The sequence below is a fragment of the Oncorhynchus clarkii genome, chromosome 7, assembly GCF_045791955.1.
Source record: "Oncorhynchus clarkii lewisi isolate Uvic-CL-2024 chromosome 7, UVic_Ocla_1.0, whole genome shotgun sequence".
In the NCBI taxonomy this organism is placed as follows: domain Eukaryota; kingdom Metazoa; phylum Chordata; class Actinopteri; order Salmoniformes; family Salmonidae; genus Oncorhynchus; species Oncorhynchus clarkii.
Window position 1 is genome coordinate 18,152,400 of NC_092153.1, and position 15,233 is coordinate 18,167,632.

Sequence of the window (15,233 nt, forward strand, 5' to 3'; positions counted from 1 at the left end):
ATCTGATGGACAGTCCTCCACCAGTCTACCACTCCAATCAGAGGTATAAGAAAAGTGTTGCAAAGCGTGTAGTAGTGATCCAAGCACACGCAGGATGTGTTACAGTACAGTGTCGTTACTACCGAGCTTGATGTGTAGTAGTGGTTTTACGGTTGGCTCTGTGGTTGTGTGTGGCACACATGGGCCCAATAAAGACATGGAATTAGAAATTACACAAATCCTCTCCATGGATGGAAAAGGAAGATCAGAGGGTCTGGATAGCGCATCTCTTTAATGCACCATTGCCCTTAACCACACTGTTGTGTGTTCAAGTGTGTGTGTGTCCAAGATGTGAAATCCAAGTGTTATCCATTATTCCCGAAAAGTTGCACCTGTCAAATGTTGCAATTTGCAGTATATTATAAAATGACATAGCATACCATAGTTAAGTATTCTCGGTTCAATCTGTGTCCTCGCCATAATCGTCCCATAAATTAATTGGTATGATGGAAATATACAGTCATAACCTAGTTTTCATTAATGCCTGTAGCTACAATGGTTAACATACTTATTATATACGTTATCCCCAGGGTGGACTATTATCATGTTGCTCATATGAAGGTCACATAGCAGGGTCATGTTAATTAGACACCAAACAGAAGACAAAGGGATGGAATCAGGGACAGACTACCTGAATGTGTCCAAAAAGTAACGTTTGTTTTCATGAATACAACCCAGTTGTCTCTACATCCATCCACATGTCTGATGGTTTCTCTTTTCCAGATCATTGCACTCGCTAGCTAATTAACCCCAATATGCAGTGAAGTGGCACATGGGAGATGGAGGCCATCTGCAATCTATTCAGTCAAAATATAATCCTGAGAAATCCTAATGCGTGGTGAGCTGTCCTGGAAGAGATGCAGTATCATTAGCTATCACCATGACAGCATTTCAAGAAGTCCAAGAAGACCTTCGTGTTAACACTCAATCTCTTGCATACAAATTCCCATCGCACAGAGCTTAAACTTTAAGAGTTTGTGAACTTGTGAAAGAGGTGTTTATTTTATACTTAGCAAATGAAAATTACAGTGGTGGATTTGAGTAAAAAACAAAAAAAAGCTAATCCCTTTGGGCTTGGGGGAGTACTGAGCTAGGTGAACTGTGGAGGAACAAAGAGCAAAAGGAATCACTCATTAATTGTGTTGGTTTTGTTCTTGGCCTTCTGGAACAGGCAGTGAATGTAATTAAATTAACATTCCCCCCAAAGAAGCAAATAGCGAGAAATCGCTTGTAGAACACAGTGAGCGAGAGTGAGTGAAACTATGCTCTGAGTACGCTTCAGGGTCCTGGAGGGTCCTCTGAATGCGTAGATAACATTTTACTATATACGTCTGTCTGGAACAACACAGCAAAGTTCAGAGCACAATCTGCAGCCATTGTGAGAGTCACTGCAGTACTTATTGGTTTAATTCACTTCTTTTACGTGACACCGAATTTGCCTTCATTTAAGTAGGCAAGTCAGTTAAGAACAAATTCTTATTTACAATGACGGCTTACCCCGGCCAAACCGTAACGTGGCTTGATGGAGGCTATATGGCTAACACATCCATCCCATCCACCCCCCACCCGATCTCCCGCCCTCCGAACCCCTCAGGGGCAGCTGAGAAAAATGAATCATTTTTCCAGGTCACTTCCCATGGTTGCTCCTTGCATCGCAGCTGACTTGGCCTACTTTAATTACAAAGTCGACCGGGGGTCAAGGGAATGGAAGGTTGCTGAGAGTCGTAGTGACACGAGGCGGTAAGTGGTCATGGCATGCTTCTTCCCCATCCTCGCCCACACACTAAAGCCTGGAGGCATTGCCTGGCGGGCTAGGAGCCTCGGAGGAGACGCAGTCCTACATATGATAGAAGCTCCAGAAGTACTGGAGAGCCTGCAGCAAGGTATGCTGCACTGACTATTGCACTGACTATTGACTATAAATTTGATTTGATTTGATTTGATTTGACTAAATGGGCAGAGACTGACGGAGTTCAACGCTGGCTTCCATCTTGGCACATGGCTCTGTTGGGGGATGTACTGTACAGTATCTCACTGTACAGTTCATGGCCACTGACATGGGTGACTAGGTCGTTGGTTAGCGTCGTTCTACGATCTTGAGATGTATGTTATATAAAAGGCATTGGTGTCTCCTCAATTCTCTCTCAATAGTCAGCTAAATTGCTAAGTATCTTTCCATTTAACTTGCAATACCGTAGTTAACGATCACACTAGCAGTTTCCTTTCTACTGCTTCATAGCTCTAACAATCCAACACTCATTTAAGCGACAGACACAATACCCATGATGAAGAATATTCTATCCAAGCCAACAAAATAATACAGCATATATATAGTTCACCAATTTATGGTGTAAATGTATGTAGTCTCAGGGAAAATATTGTCTGGATTATTTCAAATCCCATTCCAAAGGTGCCCAGTTAATAAAGATACACCCTCAGGGACAGTATTTAGCTGGATGGATTGTGTATTGTCCTATACAAGCCGTCTCCATCTTTGATTCTGACCCACATTACATAAGAGCCTCTGGGATTGAGGAGGATGGAGGGGAGGATGGTGAAGATGGTCCACAGTTATGAAGGCTGGTGTTGCTCCACATGCAGAAATTGTGTCATGTTCATGTATACTGTGACACAAAGCATTAATGTCATGAGCAGGCAGTCTTTGTTCAATGGCTTGTAGGTAACAGCATTGCCAGTGGACACTTTCCCCCATCCATTCCTCTGACACAGAGTTGACCCTGAGATTTGTGCTGGAGAGTCATGTTTTAAACTTGACCCCACCACTGACCTGTACCAAAGCAAGCTGTATTACAGTGAACCTGTCACATCCACTTGTATACAAACTACTGCGAATTCACTGGAGGGATGCTATTCTCTCTTTAGAGTTTAGACCTGGCTATGTTACTTTTGCTTTGACTCTTGGCCCTGGGTTTTGTGTTTTTGGCGCCACTGTGTATTACTGAAGTAGCTCTGAGAGACCATCATTCCTCTGCCCAGAAAAAGACTGCTGCATGGTGTCCATATTAGGACAGCCTCAGTCTCAGCAGGACTACTCTACTTCTGCTGTAATATAGATAAGAACAGCATGTTGTTGATACTTGATTAAAAAGGCTTTGCTAATAAGGATTGACAACCTAAATGTTCCTTTGTCCCTGCCCACCACTCTAAGATTAGCGACCCCCAGTATACGTGTACTATCGTGTCCTTTGGTCTTACTTCATTTAGGAACTTTGTGAGAAGTTACTTCATTTAGGATTCAACTTTCACTGTTTCATGCCAGCAAATCCATTGGTGGTGAACCTCCGTTCCCCCCAGTTTAACCATAACTGATCTATAGGTGGTGAACCTCTGTTCCCCCCAGCTTAACCATAACTGATCTATAGGTGATGAACCTCCGTTCCCCCCAGTTTAACCATAACTGATCTATAGGTGGTGAACCTCCGTTCCCCCCAGTTTAACCATAACTGATCTATAGGTGGTGAACCTCCATTCCCCCCAGTTTAACCATAACTGATCTATAGATGGTGAACCTTCGTTCCCCCCAGTTTAACCATAACTGATCTATAGGTGGTGAACCTCCGTTCCCCCCAGTTTAACCATACCTGATCTATAGGTGGTGAACCTCCGTTCCCCCCAGTTTAACCATAACTGATCTATAGGTGGTGAACCTCCGTTCCCCCCAGTTTAACCATAACAGATCTATAGATGGTGAACCTTCGTTCCCCCCAGTTTAACCATAACTGATCTATAGGTGGTGAACCTCCGTTCCCCCCAGTTTAACCATAACTGATCTATAGGTGGTGAACCTCCGTTCCCCCCAGTTTAACCATAACTGATCTTGGTTTGAGCTTTTGTCCAGCTATATTGAATGATCTCTTTTCTCCAACCAGAGCTTGCCTATGCTGCTTGTTTAGCATTTTAGCAATACAAACACTGACCCGATGGTAAACTTAGTGAGTCGTCTTTGTCTAGCTAGCCTCTAGAGTACTTCTCAACTGATCCAGCTATCAGATTCCATGTTGCATCCCTACTGTGTAAACCCTATTATGAAAATAACAGTTTTATGTTGGGTGGGCCTATTCTGTTAGCTTTGTTGGGATAAGATTAAACCAACTGTAATCTAACTGAACACATTGTTGGGTTATCTCTCATGTGTCTGCACGTGTGGGTGGAGGGATACTAGCGAAATCAGTTCCACGTCCTGCCTTTGGGGAAATTGGGCTGTCTAGTTGCAGCTTGAATATGCTCCTGATCTTGTAAGAGGTTTGCTCTGCTGGCACCGCTATGGGTAATTCAAATCCCCAGCCTGTGTCATCAGGGGGTACAACATATTATTGCTTTTCCCAGATGTCTAAAGCGGTCATTTTGGATATCGCTCCAGAACTACAGGACATTAAGCTGAATCTCTGGTGAGTAATGTTGAACCCCTATTGTCAATCAAACTGCAGGCATGCTGGGGCGGAGTGCGCCTCATACTTCTAATTCCAAAATCCTGCAATCTGCTGCAAAAATATTTTGGCCTAGATTTACCCAGAGGCAATAGCATGTTTTCCAAGTCAGTGGGCGACGCCACAGAGAGCTTGATTATCATCAGGAACAATAAGGGAGACTGTTGTTTGAATGGAAAGAAAACCCCAGCTGATCCTTCTGCCTTCAAGGACTGTCTGGAATACCCCATGATACACACACCTCAAGTTGAGGGAGTTTACACTTTATTTTCAGGTATAGTCAAGTTTACACTTTACAAAAACATATCTTTTAAAAAGGTTTACAGTTTATTATAACAGTTCACAGCTAAGAGTTGTTTTATAAGTAGGTTTATAAGAAGCACAGGATAAATGTTCAGAGTTAACACGTGTTTTAAAAACGATCAAGCAAGAAGAGCTGGTGCACTGTATCCACCATGTTTATGAGAAACAGTGATATAGATAGCAGACTTAGTGCCAATGGTTTGTCCTGCTAAGTGTCAACACAATCAGTAGCATCTCCCCCCTGAGGTTTCCCGCTCTTTTGTGTCCCAGTCTGAAGTCAACGAATGGGACAGTGGGAAGAGGGAAGGTGGGGGGGGGGGGGGAGTGGTGGAGGAGCAGGAGGCACAACGCTCAATGTTCCGCATAATGGGAATGAGAGGTCCAAACCACATGATAAAGCACTCAAAGCACTGGTCTCTCCAGCCTGCTTCACGCTCTCCTGAGCAACTTGACAAGTACGAGTCAGGGGAAAGGGGGAAGGGGGGATGAGAAGGAGAGGAGGGGGAGAACAACAGAGAGAAAGAGTCACTGAGGAGGCTTGATCACTCATGTTGCGTTTTGAGTGCCCGTTGGATACGTGGCTCTCTCTCTCTCTCTCTCTCTCTCTCTCTCTCTCTCTCTCTCTCTCTCTCTCTCTCTCTATCGTGCTTCATTGTTTTCCAAGGTTGGTCATCCTATGCTTGTCTGTTCTCGGTTGGAGGATCACGAAAGAGTCTTGAATGTAAGTACTTCTTTAATTTGTTCAGGGCCATCCTTGTGGGCTATTGGAGTTTGTTTAGTTAGTGGAAGATGCTGATGGACTAAGCTTGGTCAAACACAGGGAGGTGTGTTTTCGGGGGCTCCATGTGCTTGGGCATGGGAGGCGCCTGCACGTGTACGTTGTTGTTATTCTATCTGTGGCTTCAACTCTTCGGGTCTGAATTGGACTGGGATAGACTTCTGGAGCATGGCATTGAGATGTACTTCAAATTGATTCAGATTCAGTAACACAAAGTAAATAAAAGTGCAAATACTTTGAGGTAACTATATGCAAATGTATGTCCAAAAACAACTTTGAAATTGACTGTTTGGACTGTATACATCAGAGACTACAAATACCATAGATTCAATAATACATAAACCTATTACATTGCGGATTCATTTTGCAGTACAGTTATTGAGAACATTATAACACACATTTCAATGGAAAATGTGATGTCCTACTATTGTTGCTGAAACAGGTAGGCAATTTGCTTTGCATGTTGAAACAAACATCCAAGTGATGTTAGCTTTCATGCAGAGGATATTTTTCAGATGAATTCGTATTGGGACCATAATTCCAGTCTTGTCCGACTGATGTCTAATATAATGACCCAAGTCTTTGTTTCATTGGAATAAGACTTCGGTCTATTTTGTACTCTCACAGGCAGCAGCCAGAAGGACTCTGAAAAGGGCAAATACTCTTGGAGCAATCATATCTTGTGCCTTTTTCAAGAGATTTATCTTCAGAGGTTTTGCCAGAATCAAACCTCTGAATGACATGCTCACTGCTGAATTGTATAGCAATCTAATACAATAATGTACAGGGTACATTATAGGGCAGTGCCTTCAACTGCGCTCAAGGACAAATGTTTTTCATTTTGCACTCATCTGCAGGATCATGTTGTCAGGCTTTTTCTGAGCACCTGCAACTGACCTGGGATACATTTAGTTGTACATGTTTTGCTGTTGATAGTTAACATTTACATTACGTTTAAGTCATTTAGCAGACAATCTTATCCAAAGCGACTTACTGTACAGGAGCAATTAAGGTAAGTGCCTTGCTCAAGGGCACATCATCAGATTTTTCACCTATCCGGCTTGGGGATTCGAACCAGCGGTCTTTTGGTTACTGGCCGAACGCTCGAAACCCCTAGGCTACCTAACAACAAAGGAACATCGAGACACGCAATTCTGACCTAACTTCTGGTCTTTTTGGGTCAATTATAGATGAAAGATTGACCCATTTTGAATGTTATATTGTTTTTGTGCACCTCTGAGCGATGAACTATCAATTCCCGGGGTCATTTCATGTATTTAAAAAAAAAAAACTTTATTTGGCCAAGATAAAGCAAAGCAGTTCGACACACACAACAACACAGAGTTACACATGGAGTAAAACAAACATACAGTCAATAATACAGTAGAAAAATAAGTCTATATACGATGTGAGCAAATGAGGTGAGATAAGGGAGGTAAAGACAAAAAAAAGGCCATGGTGGCGAAATAAATACAATATAGCAGGGAAAACACTGGAATGATAGATTTGCAGTGGAATAATGTGCAAAGTAGAAATAGAAATAATGGGGTGCAAAGGAGCAAAATAAATAAATAAATACAGTAGGGGAAGGGGTAGTTGTTTGGGCAAAAATATAGATGGGCTATGTACAGGTGTAGTAATCTGTGAGCTGCTCTGACAGCTGATTTCAGAGATTTTCGTAGTTCGTTCCAGTCATTGGCAGCAGAGAACTGGAAGGAGAGGCGGCCAAAGGAAGAATTGGTTTTGGGGGTGACCAGAGAGATATACCTTCTGGAGCGCATGCTACAGGTGGGTGCTGCTATGGTGACCAGCGAGCTGAGATAAGGGGGGTCTTTACCTAGCAGGGTCTTGTAGATGACCTGGAGCCAGTGGGTTTGGCGACGAGTATGAAGCGGGGGCGGGCCACCGAGAGCGTGCTGGTCACAGTGATGGGCAGTATATGGGGCTATGGTGACAAAACGGATGGCACTCCAATTTATTGAGTAGGGTATTGGAGGCTATTTTGTAAATGACATCGCAGAAGTCGATCGGTAGGATGGTCAGTTTTACAAGGGTATGTTTGGCAGCATGAGTGAAGGATGATTTTTTGCAAAATAGGAAGCCAATTCTAGATTTAACTTTGGATTGGAGATGTTTGATGTGAGTCTGAACCGTCCAGAGTAGTGATGCTGGATGGGCGGGCAGGTGCAGGTGCAGGCAGCGATCGGTTGAAGAGCATGCATTTAGTTTTACTTGTATTTTAGAGCAGTTGGAGGCAACGGAAGGAGAGTTGTATGGCATTGAAGCTCGTCTGGAGGGTTGTTAACACAGTGTCCAAAGAAGGGCCAGAAGTATATAGAATGGTGTCGTCTGCATAGAGGTGGATCAGAGACTCACCAGCAGCAAGAGCGACATCATTGATGTATTCAGAGAAGAGAGTCGGCCCAAGAATTGAACCCTGTGGCACCCCCATAGAGACTGCCAGAGGCCCGGACAACAGGCCCTCCGATTTGACACACTGAACTCTATCAGAGAAGTAGTTGGTGAACCAGGCGAGGCAATCGTTTGAGAAACCAAGGCTATCGATTCTGCCGATGAGGATGTGGTGATTGACAGAGTCGAAAGCCTTGGCCAGGTCAATGAATACGGCTGCACAGTATTGTTTCTTATCGATGGCAGTTAAGATATCGTTTAGGATTTTGAGCATGGCTGAGGTGCACCCATGACCAGCTCTGAAACCAGATTGCATAGCAGAGAAGGTGCGGTGGAATTCGAAATGGTCGGTAATCTGTTTGTTGACTTGGCTTTCGAAGACCTTAGAAAGGCAGGGTAGGATAGATATAGGTCTGTAGCAGTTTGGGTCAAGAGTGTCCCCGCCTTGAAGAGGGGGATGACCGCAGCTGCTTTCCAATCTTTGGGAATCTCAGACGACACGAAAGAAAGATTGAACAGGCTAGTAATAGGGGTTGCAACAATTTCGGCAGATCATTTTAGAAAGAAAGGGTCCCGATTGTCTAGCCCGGCTGATTTGTAGGGGTTCAGATTTTCCAGCTCTTTCAGAACATCAGCTGACTGGATTTGGGAGAAGGAGAAATGGGGAAGGCTTGGGCGAGTTGCTGTGGGGGGTACAGTGCTGTTGACCGTGGTAGGGGTAGCCAGGTGGAAAGCATGGCCAGCCGTAGAAAAATGCTTATTGAAATTCTCAATTATAGTGGATTTATCAGTGGTGACAGAGTTTCCTATCCTCAGTGCAGTGGGTAGCTGGGAGGAGGTGTTCTTATTCTCCATGGACTTTACAGTGTCCCAGAACTTTTTGGAGTTTGTGTTGCAGGAAGCACATTTCTGCTTGAAAAATCTAGCCTTGGCATTTCTAACTGCCTGTGTATATTGGTTTCAAACTTCCCTGAAAAGTTGCATATCACGGGGGCTGTTCGATGCTAATGCAGAACGCCATAGGATGTTTTGTGTTGGTTAAGGGCAGTCTGGTCTGGAGAGAACCAAGGGCTATATCTGTTCCTGGTTCTACATTTCTTGAATGGGGCATGCTTATTTAAGATGGTGAGGAAGGCATTTAAAAAAAATTACTAGGCATCCTCTACTGACGGGATGAGGACAAGTTTTCATGTGTATCTAAGCTATTGCCATTCAAGCAGGAAGAACTTTGGCCGGTATGACATAGAATTGCGATAAAGCCACTCTCAATACACTGGAAGTTAATAGGAATATAACTTTTAGATTGTGAAAACATCTATCATCTGTCATTTATCAACATCTATCATGTCAGATTTCAATACTGGCCGATGTCATAAATCGGGAGGATGTCTTCTCTCGAATGAGCCTTTGATAATATTTTTGCGATATTCCTACATTGAGAAATGTGTAATTGAACAGGAGGTCCACCTAATATTGCCTATTTGTCTGCCTCTTCAGTCCAGGGCACCTTGCATGGTTCCGTTGTGAATGTCAGACTCCACTCTGCGAGGCACATCGATCTGCAGGCTGAACATGGTGAGAATGTAGACTCTTAAATAGCCTCCAGATTGTTTCGGCGGTTTTACAGCTAACTAGCTACTCACATGATGATATTGACTTTGGTATTATTGTATGGAGTTATGTTTGCAGGCCAGCCCATAGAGAGAGTATCGCATTGTGGATTTTGTAACCAACTTGATCTGGAACAAATTTCCACGATTTTCATGTTGCTACCAACATTATAGGAATTAGTTGTTTGGGGAGATTTTTCCTTTAGGGGTGAAGCACTTTGAAACTCCCAGGATAATGTATTCATCAATGCCTAATTGTAAATTCCACATAGAACTACAAATGAATCATAAATGTCCCCGTGACCCTTTTCCACGTGGTTGTCATGTAACGGTTGTCTTCGTCGTCTGACGAGTATGAAATATCGGACCAATGCGCAGAGTGGTAAGTGTCCATGTTCATATTTATTTAAACTCAGAACACTAAACAAAATAACAAAGAGAATGAAACGAAACAGTTCTGTAAGGTGACATACACTAAACAGAAAATAACCACCCACAAACAAGAGTGGGAAAACAGGCTACCTAAGTATGATTCTCAATCAGAGACAACAAACGACACCTGCCTCTGATTGAGAACCATACTAGGCCAAACACAGAAATATAAACGCAAGAACAAAACATAGACTGCCCACCCCAACTCACGCCCTGACCAACGTAAAATAGAAACATACAAAAGGAACTAAGGTCAGGACGTGACATGTCATTCATTATGTGCAGGATGCTTTTATCAAGTATTTCAATTCAGTGCAACTCAAGGACATTTTGAAGTGAGTTTCAGTCAAGACGACTGATGAATAATCCACATGGTGTACATACATTTAAACAATAAGGCTCGAGAGGGTGTGGTGTATGGCCAATATACTACGGCTAAGGGCTGTTCTTATGTGCGCCTGGATACAGCCCTTAGCCGTGGTATATTGGCCATATACCACAAAACCCAGAGGTGCCTTATTGCTATTATAAACTGGTTACCAATGTAATTAGAGCAGGGCTAGACCCACCCAGTTTATAAATATCAATAATACACATGCTTGGTGTACAGAGTGCACATCAAATAAAGAGTCCGAATTGGTGGCTACAACCTAAGTTTTAATATTCATTATTGGTTGTTTTTCTGTGTGGCTGCTCTCTACTTTCACACGGTTCTGTCCTGGGCCCATTGTTATAGCGCGGCAGAATGTGTCCTAACATAAATATTGGATGACAAGATAAGTGTATTGGTGCAGGGGCCTGCTTCCTCCTTCCAACCCCTCATCTAAACGTATAACACCATCAGCTAGTCCCAAGGGAGTGATAAGATACATTCTGAAATATGTCTAAACACATTGAGGTCAGGAAGGTAATATGCTCTTTGGAAACCGATGAAAGGTAGGAAAGCTGTCCGGAACTTTTTATTTACTTGTGAAAAGATGTACTTTCTTATTCAGACTTCTCAGTTGACCTCGAGCTAATGTTTGTCCTCTGAGAGAAACTGTGAAATGGGACTGCTTGGGCTCAGACATATAGATGTAGGATCTTAATTTGATCGCTGTTTTGTTGCTGAGAATTTTCCATAGCAGGAAATTATAACTTGTAGTGTATTCAAGGTTTAAAAAGGCTTCTAAAGTTAGCAATTTCCACTTTAAAATGTCAAACTTGATTTGCCCTAATGGCAAATGTATCAACCCCTACAAAAACATCCATTACTTATAATCTACATGATAATTCACATTTTCTGTTGCTGCTGACTCAAATAAAAATTCTACACTTGTATTTAAAGATTTGAATAGCTTTCAGTCTGCCCCTCGCTTCAGAAAATTTCTGATTCTAGTTGACACAGAGTTGAGGCAGTCGTGACAAAGTCAGGGAGTGACAGTTCTGGACCTGAGGCATGGAACAGAGCTGTGGTTGGTCACACTGCTGAGACCGTTAACATAGAAACACAGAGAAAGTGATGCTGTTATACAAAGGCTTTGTCTTTGTTTACTTGCCAAATAAATTCCATCAAAGAATCATGGCCATCCCCCAAACAGTAAAAACAAAATGGAGAATGTATTCACATTACCTTGGTGGGATCAGAATCAGTTCAAAAAACAACATGGTCTCTTTAAAATGTCAAAATGGTGATATTTAACCTCTGTACCCAAGCTGACCTATTAGTTATATAAATGATACAGATATTCCTTTACATAGACTGCTACATGTTGTTAGTCAAAGCCTACAAGGGAAGATACCACACAGGTTCACAGTTGTCAACAAGGCAAAGGCGAGTTCACATCGGACCACAGTAATTAGACTAAAGAGGGACTGTCCCTATTTAGTCTAATTACTGTGGTCCGGTTTTAATAAACCAACTCCCTTGTTGCCATGGTAGAAACACCACCGTTTCCAAGCAAGGCCTTGGCATGGGCGACCAGCAGTGTCTCAGATCTATTCATGGCCAGCCAGTCTCCTAAATTCCTGCTGAAAATCTATCCTCTCCCCCTGCTGTGGCTTCCAGTGTCTGGCAGCCATTCTCTTGCTCCTCCACATCACACAGTTTCCCACTTGAATCAAGAATGCTGGAGTTTTCAATAGAACTAAAAGTGGTTTGTTTGTGAGGGCCTTTCTCTTCTACACTGTGGGGTTACTGGACTGTGTGAAGGGTGGTTTGTGTTCCGTGTGACCAGACATGACACTAGAACGTACCTCTTGGCAAAGACAGACTAGAGAAAACCAAGCAAATCCAATTTACTGTGGTGGAGGGTGGATATTTAGTTCTATTCTTCCACCCGCACCTACTCATTAAAGTTTGTAGGCTTGGGAATGAGGCAGTGGCCACCCTTTTCCAGCTCTATGCTGAGGACAGTAGCAGAGGACATACAGTCGTAGTATAATTACCTCTGGGATGGCGTTGTGCAAACTTGTCTTTAGCTTCAATGTCATGGCTATTAAACCAGCTATGATCCTGCCACAAACAAAATGGTCAATGACTTTACCCTGAGACCGGTTTCACATCACTATCTAATGAAAGTGCGATGTCAGTCTTTGGGTATGCAGGGACATGATATGAAGCTGCTGTGGAGGTTTGTTGACTATAACACAGTTGTCACCTTCAATATATAGCAGAAATAACCTGAGATACCTTAGAGCAGAAACTGATAACTGCAAATATATTTTTGTCTTGAACGTCTTGACTTAGGCTCAAGGCAAATCATTGACCTCAGACAGTACCAGTATTAGCCTAATCTGAGTATCTGAGTTGACTTACAAGGGCCTAACGCCATCATGTAGGGTTATTGTTTCTCAAGTGCACACCTGATTTGAACTGGTTGATTTTAGGCGTTGTGCCAACATGATTTTAGAAAATGTTGCATTGACAAAAGGCGCAGATGGGGTTTGTGGACACAGCTGTCGGCGTTAACTGGATATTCGATTGGATGATGTTTCCTGTCAATGGCACTGCATTTATACAACGGAGCAGTAGATTGTTTTTCAAGCTGCAGTAGGCTAGACGATAGCCCAGGATAAAAGAGAGGAGAAGCGAGAACAGAAAGAGCAGTATTGATTGTCTCCTAGCCTTTCGAAAACATATGTTTACTTTAAAAGGAAAGAAGACAATCAATGTACTTCCCTATTTCATGTTGCCTCTGTGGTGAAACTGCAGCAAGGTTACACATTTATTCTTACCAGAACTCGAGCACTGAAACATCATCTTAGATAACCTTCTACTTACTTTTTGCTGCTGAAAATCTGCTGTGCTTTGTAATTATTCATTGTGTTTGTGGACCCATTTGACCCAGTCTATGGAGGGAGACCATAACAGTACATTGAAATGCAAGGTGCGTGTACACACAGCTAAACCGTGATTCATCTCATTACTGCAGAGAGGCCACTATTGGTCCTGGGGAAATGTAATTTTGTTATCAATTTCCCCTAATCTCCACTGTGATAGAACAGGCTAAAGGGGACAGTATTATTAAATGCAAGGGCTTTGGTGGGCAGTCCTGGCATATTAGATATATCATTTCCCTGAAGTGCCTAACACCAAAGTTAATGGTCAAATAAATGGTCAATTAGTCTAAAGTAATCCATTTAGAATTCATATGGGACAGGTTACCTTAACAGGGTATATTTATGAAAATCAGGTAACACTATACATTAGGCTGCTCTTATACCCGTGTAGTAACACTGCAATTACACTAGTAACAACATTGCGGTAATGTTGATCTTAACGCATACAATATTTCAGCATTGGGTACACCGGTAGAAGATTCACTTATTGCTAAACGTCACAAGAGCATCACAAGTGCAACTTAATGTAATGTTAACACACATCTAGTCCAGGGAGGGTGACACATCTAGTCCAGGGAGGGTGACACATCTAGTCCAGGGAGGGTGACACATCTAGTCCAGGGAGGGTGACACTGTGCTGACTTGATCATGCTTTCACGCCACTCGTTCCACACTATCGACTATGGACACACTCTGTTGTCTCCACAGCTCGATGCAGCAACCACTCAATGTTGTTTTCCATCCACACAATCCATTTGGACTAATTTGATATCCATCCCGTGCTTGAGCACACGCTGAGAGGAAGTGTCAAGGTTGCATTGCAAGTGCACCAATCAGAAAGCATCTTTCTTTGTTAGCGGATAACAAGTTGTGAGACAACAAAGCCACGGTGTGTCAAGGGAAGTAATGTGAAATCAGTATGTGGCCTATGGTGAATTCTGTAACGCGTTTCAAGAACAAAACATCACATTCTGTCTTGATAAAGGCTTACAATGCAACGTTTGCTGGACAAAGGCTATGCTGTAGGTGGTTTATTGATTTCGTTTTTCGATGTAAAAAGAATAGAGATAAGGTGCTTAGTTTGCCTTTATTCTGAGTCAGAATCTGTTAAAGGCCCAGTGCAGTCAAAAATGCATTTTATATATATTTCCACACTATGAGGTTGGAGTAATACTGTGAAATTATGAACATTATGATAATACCCTTTTAGTTTAAGAGCTGTTTGAAAAGACCACCTGACATTTTAGCCTGTTTTGGTGGAATGGAGTTTTGGCCTGCCTGGCGACATCAACAGGCGGTAAATTAGTTTACACACTCTTAGAAAAAAAGGGTTCTGAAAGGGTTCTTCAGCTGTCCCCAGAGGAGAACCCTTTTTGGTTCCAGGTAGAACTAATTTGAGTTCCTTGAACCAAAAAGGGTTATTCAAAGGGCTATCCTATGGGGACAGCCGAAAAACCGTATAGGTTCTAGATAGCATATTTTTTTCTAAGAGAATAGATCCATTAAAAGGGAGTTCCCTTCCCTACTCAGACCACTCCTAGACAGTCCTAGCTAAATTATTGCTTGAGAAATGTATCTTTGCTAAGAACCTTTTTTCGCATCTTTTTGACCATATTAATGAGAAATATCACAGTAAGGTTTGATATTGATTTGATATTGAGATAAAACGGCTGCATTAGACCTTTCAGACTTAACTGTTCAGGGTTAAAACTATTTCAGGTGAAAGAAACCCATTGTTTGACTTCCCGTTGAGATCCTTAGAACTTTTTGTTTAGTTTGGACCCTATTCAGAACTTTTGGAATGCAGAATTTAAGGAAAATTAATCATTCGAGATTTTGATAGGATCCACGACTATAGCCTGGCTCGAGGGCGTATCAATGGATCACGAG

General features: G+C 42.5%; 1 protein-coding gene across 1 annotated transcript in view; it reads left to right on the forward strand.

Annotated features, from left to right (window-relative positions):
- Positions 1-5,487: 5,487 nt before the first annotated feature.
- LOC139413002 (E3 ubiquitin-protein ligase Midline-1-like) overlaps positions 5,488-15,233 on the forward strand; it is a 48,819-nt gene continuing 39,073 nt past the window's right edge. Inside the window, exon 1 of the mRNA XM_071159962.1 lies at positions 5,488-5,511. The gene's annotated coding sequence lies outside the window, so the exon portion shown is untranslated. The remainder of the gene's footprint in view (positions 5,512-15,233) is intronic.